The 5,916-nt window shown below is 39.6% G+C and overlaps 1 protein-coding gene across 3 annotated transcripts in view; it reads right to left on the bottom strand.

The window, feature by feature from the left end:
- The window catches only part of AUTS2 (activator of transcription and developmental regulator AUTS2), a 1,213,422-nt gene that overhangs the window by 868,320 nt on the left and 339,186 nt on the right, over positions 1-5,916 (bottom strand). The gene's annotated exons all lie outside the window — the stretch shown is intronic.

Below are 5,916 nucleotides of genomic sequence, written 5' to 3'. Positions count from 1 at the left end.
CTATCACAAAAAAAAAAAAAAAAAAAAAAAAAAAAAAAAAACCAAAAAACAGAGAGAGAGAGAGAGAAAGAGAAAGGAAAGGAAGGAAGGAAGGAAAAAAAGAAAAGAAAAGAAATATTCTCTGAATAATTACCTTACAGATGGCACAGTGATAGGGCACCAAAACTTTTAACTATTTTGACAATATTCACTCCATTCCAAAGATGTTTATTATTTTTTAGTTTAAGTTATTAATGATGATGTTTCCCTGAAGATTTTTACCATTAAGTACAAAGGAATTTCAAATATACCAGAAAGTAAGAACTAACAAGACTGGGAGAACAGGCATTGGGTCAAAAGAAAAGGCCATGAAGGACAAATTACGGTCCTGAGCTTGGCTGAAAGGAAAAAGATGTGATGTTGTTAAATAAAATAAAGCACAACCACTTCTGATCAAGATGGAGTGACTAACAGTGACTAGATACAGTCTCCTGCCTGTAACAAAAGAAAATACTCAGAAAAATGTGTGAGTAACGGTTTTCAAGATACCAGACACGAGGCAACTAATGACAGTAATCTCTGAGGTGCAGGAAACAAATGAGAGCCCTATAACTGACCCAACTTATTGTCCACAGTTTCCAGTGTGCAATGCAAGGAGGTGAAACTAAGACAGAACCAGACCAACTCCACAAATTAAGGAGACATAGTTGAGTTTGAGGACACCAAGGCAGCTAGGGTTCATAGGATAGGGGACTAGAGAGAAGAGAACTACAGAGACAGCGAGCCCTGGAGATCTACAGACGGTTCACCTGCAACAGAGTACCAACTGGCTCAAAAGTAGGGGGATGCTACTCAAGGCTGGGGAAAGATATACCCAAAAGAATTACAGGGAACATTTCCTGGTACTCACACAGGACTCTGAACAGTGCCTATTCCCACCAGAGAAACTAAACAAATCATACTTCAGAGATTATTAGATTGAATACTCACAAAAGTCTTGCAAGAGTAACAAGGAATAACCAATCCCTAGACTAAACTCTTTTCCAGATTTTCCTTACCAAATGCCAATAACAAGACTCCAGATTATCAGTGTTTCTAAGTAACTCTACTGCATCCCAGAACAAAGCTGAAGGCGACTTACAGAAATACCAAAATAACTAGCATCCAGCAATGTAAAATTCACAAAGTCTGGCATCCAAAGATCACCAGTTATACAACAAGACAGAAGAAGACATGTAATGACTAGAATAATCAATAGAGAAAACAACCCAGAAGTGGCACTGAAATTAATAGCAAACAAGGACACTGAAACAGTTATTCTGCCTGTATTTCAAAAGTTCAAATAGTTATGTAGAGACAGGTAAGTATTTTAAAAAACCCTTGAACCAAATCTTCAGAAATTAAACTGCTATCTTGGAGATGAAAAATACACTGAAAAATATTAACAATAGATTTGACAGAGCAGAAGAAAAGACTAGTTAACCTGAGACACGGTAACTATCCAAAATGAAACACAAAGAGAAAAAAGGAGGAAGAAAAATCAAAATAACACAGTAAACCCTAGGAAGAGTACAAACAATCTAGTATCTGGTTAATTTGAGTCCCTGAATAGGTAAAGCAGGAGAGAGGGTGAAAAAGTCTTAAAGAAATAATAACCAAAAATTTCCAAACCATAAAAATTCTGAACCCTAGATCAAAGAAGCTCAACAAATCTAAAGCACAAGAAACATGAAGACTAGTGTAAGGCACAACGTAACCAAATGCTCAAAAGCTGCAGTAGAGACAAAACACTTAAAAGCAGTCAAAGAGGATACATTACGTTACCAGAAACTAAGAGTGACACAAATTTTGTCATGGCAGACACTAAGAAAAAACAGTAGAGCATCACTTTTAAAGTACTAAAAGAAAAAATAACTGAAAAACTGTAATACTATTCCCAGAAAAAAAAATTTTTTTGAAAACAAAGACAAAGAAAATATGTTTTCAGGCATATAAAAGCTGAATGATTTCATCATCTGTAAATTATCTTGGTAAGAAATGTTAAAAGAAGGCCTTCAGGCAAAAGGAAAATGCAAACAGGATCTACACAAAGACATAAGGGCACAAGAACTGGTAACCACATTGACGGCGGCACTGGTGACGGGCTGTCTGGAGTGGCCACTATGAGGACACCAGCTACAGTGGGGGAGGCATGTCTGGGCCTGTTCACTTTACAGAGCCAGCAGGGGCCAGGAACAGGTGATCCCAGTGGGAGCCCAGCACCCTACAGAGTTGGCAGAACGGGAACCCACACGCCCAGGCGTAGCTGCAGCTGCCTAGATGTGACTACAGACCCGAGTATCCATGCGTTCTTGGAGGCACAGGAAGTTCTGCAGGCTCAGAAGTGCCTGCTCCTGCTTCCCTAGCCTCTACCCGCTTTCAGTGCCCACTCTAGTATGCAGCAAAGTTGTGGTGAATCCAGGGCACTGTTATGACCCAGCTGTGTATGTGTACACTCAGGGTCACAATGACATGCTAGACCCCTGCTATCTCAGCTCCCTTCAGTCTTTGGGTGCCAACAAGCACAGGTCCCAAGGTAGGAATGGGTGGGTTGCCAGCGAAATCCCACTTTCAAGGCAGGGATGGCCTGAAGTTTGGGGACTAGACTGCCAGTTCCACATGGAGTCCATAACCCCAAGTGAGAACTTCCTTGACACATTTGGACCAGTCAAATGGTGCTTTTATCAAATCCACCCACGACCACGCATGGACCAATCAGCACACACTTCCTAAATTCTTAGCCCATAAAACCCGTGGATGCAGCCAGACTCCGGGACTCATTGGGATTACCTGCCTGCAGACAGGAGCTACTCACTTCAGGTCTCCACTGAGAGCTGGTCTGTCCACTCAGTAAAGTTCTCTCTGCCTTACTCACCCTACAATTATCCACATAACCTCATTCTTCCTGGACATGGGACAAGAACTTGGGACCTGCCAAATGACAGGAATGAGAGAGCTATAACACACATGGGCTGAAATACCCTACTCCCCCAAGCAATGAGAAGGAGAGAAGACTTGCAGCCCTTCAGGGAACCCAGAATGTAACACCCCCTTTGGGGCTCTGTGGTTCCTGGCAGTATCTGAGCTTTCAGGTACCACTGCATTCCTCTATCCAGAGACACTACTGCCTCCAGTGGAAGCAGCTTGCAGTGTATCTGGTCCAGCCACCTCACATGGGCCAGTGCCTGTGCTAGCACCTACAGCAATCCTCCCCACTGCAGCAGTCAGCATGCCTGGCTATGTGCAGTGGCCAGACCCCGAGCTTGCTTGCTCACATAGCCCTCCCCACTCTGCACATGGCTTGCCCTTGGCATGGGACCCAGGCTGGTAGTACAAGTTGAGCACAGCCTGCCAGACAGAGTGGGTGGAATGAGCCCAGTCAGAAGCTGAGGCATCGCTAAGCATAGAGGTTTCTGGCTGGTAAAGTGACACCCTAAGGATCCCATGACAACATAAGGAAATAAACAAGTTTTTAAAAATTACTTAAAATCTGGCCAGGCGCAGTAGCTCACACCTCTAATCCCAGCACTTTGGTAGGTTGAGGAGGGCGGATCACAAGGTCAGGAGTTCAAGAACAGCCTGGCCAACATGGTGAAACCCTGTCTCTACAAAAATACAAAAATTAGCAAGCATGGTGGTGGGCACCTGTAATCCCAGCTACTTGGGAGTCTGAGGCAGAAAAACCCAGGAGGCAGAGGCTGCAGTGAGCCAAGACCGCACCATTGCACTCCAGCCTGGGTGACAGAGCAAGACTCCATCTCAAAAAAAAAAAAAAAAAAAAGAATCTCTTTTAAAGATAATTCACTGTTAAGAAGAAATAATAACGATGTATTGTAGCCTTTTTTTAAAATGTGAAAGTAAAATTCATGTCATCAAGAACATAAAGGAGTAAATGTAAGTAAATAGAAGAGTAAACATAATATTCTTATTCATGAGGTGACCTAAATCATGTGAAGACAGACCACTGTAAATTAAAGAGCTAGATACATAGTATACATAATGGAGTATTTTCCTTTCATATGTTAGGTTTGAGACTTTCGTGTTGCCATTTTTTATTAGTTTCATTTTTTCCATACCCTCTTTTCCTGCAGCCTTGAAGATGAATAACGTATTTAAGATTTAATTTTATCTCTTTTGTTCCCTCATTAGCTACAATTTTTTTGTTCTCTTATTTTTCATGGTTGCTTTAGGGAAAATACAATATATATATTACAGTGTATTTTTATATATATAGGATAATATAAATAAAGGAATACTATATATGAAGATATTTAAGATATATATACACATTACAGACATCTTTATCTTATGTATCTTTATACATATACACTTATATATACTACATAGCTTATATATACTACATATCTTATGTATCTTTATATATCTTTATCTATCTATCTATCTATCTATCTATCTATAGATAGATAGATAGATAGTGCATATATAGTATTTTCCCTCAAGCAACCATGAAAAATAAGAGAATAAAAAAATTTTAGCTAATAAAGGAACAAAGAGATAAAATGAATTTTACATACTTTATTCATCCACAAGGCCATGGGAAAAGAGGGTAAGGAAAAAAATACAACTAATAAAAAACAAATGACAACATGAAAGTCTCAAACCTAACCTACGAATGGAATTTACTACAATTAAAAGACAAAGATAATAAAGTGAAATACATGACTGGCAGACAGAGAGAGAGGGAGAAAGAGACAGAGAGAGAGAAAGAGAGAGAGAGAGAGAGACAGAGAGAGAGAGAGACAGAGAGAGAGAGAGAGAAACAAAGTAGAATTCAGAGCAAAGACTATTGCCAGGGATAAAGGTGGTCAAACCCTTTATCCCTGGTAATAGTAATAAAGCGATAAATCAGTCAAAACCACATAACCCTAAATGTTTATGCACCAAATAACAAAGCATCAAAATAGTGAAAGAACAATAAGAACAAAGAAACAAAACCATAATTATAGTCAGAGATTTCTATATATGTCTATTGACAGAGCAAATAGGCAAAACCATCTGTAAGGATCTAATAGAACAGCAACACTATAAACCAACTTGACCTGACTGGCATTTATACAACATTCCTACCAACTACAGAAGAAAATTATGTTCCTCTCAAGTACGTAGGGAACATCCACAAATAAAGGCCATATTCTGGGCCATGAAATTAGTGCCAATAAATTTTAAAAGGATACCGGTCATACAAAGAATGTTGTTCTTTGGCATGTTTTGTTTCTTGTTTTTAGAGAGACAAGGTCTCACTATGTTGCCCAGGCTAAACTCAACTCCTTGGCTCAAGCGATCCTCTTGCCTCCATCTCCAGTCGCTGGGACTACAGGCATACCACCATACCTAAAGTGTTCATTTGTTTGTCTTAAACCACAATATAGAGTTAAATAAGAAACCAATTCCAGGCCAGGTTCCGTAGCTAATACCTGTTATTCCAATACTTTGGGAGGCCAAAGTGGGAAGACTGCTTGAGACCGACAATTCAAGACCATCCTGAGCAACACAGTAAGACCCCATCTCTATAAAAGATTTTTAAAAGTCAGGCTGAGGTGAGAGGATCACTTGAAACCAGGAGTTTAAGGTTCCAATGAGCTACAATCACACCACTGAACTCCAGCCTGGGTGACAGGGTAAGATCCTGTCTCTTAGTTAATTAATTGACTTATTTAATTTAATAAATAAGTGAAGCAATACTAGAATGATACCTGGAGAATCCTTCAAATATTTTGAGTATTTCCATTAGAAGTCACAGGGGAAATTAGACAGTATTCTAAACTAAATGAAAATGAAAATGCCACAGATCAAAATGTTTGGGGTGCTGCTAAAGTAATATTTGGGGGTAAATTTATAGCATCAAAAGGCTATGTTAGAAGAGAAGAAAGATCTTAA

This window comes from Saimiri boliviensis, chromosome 20 (genome assembly GCF_048565385.1).
Source record: "Saimiri boliviensis isolate mSaiBol1 chromosome 20, mSaiBol1.pri, whole genome shotgun sequence".
NCBI lineage: Eukaryota > Metazoa > Chordata > Mammalia > Primates > Cebidae > Saimiri > Saimiri boliviensis.
The sequence above is the reverse complement of the archived record's forward strand: the minus strand, read 5'-3'. Positions and strand labels throughout refer to the sequence as shown.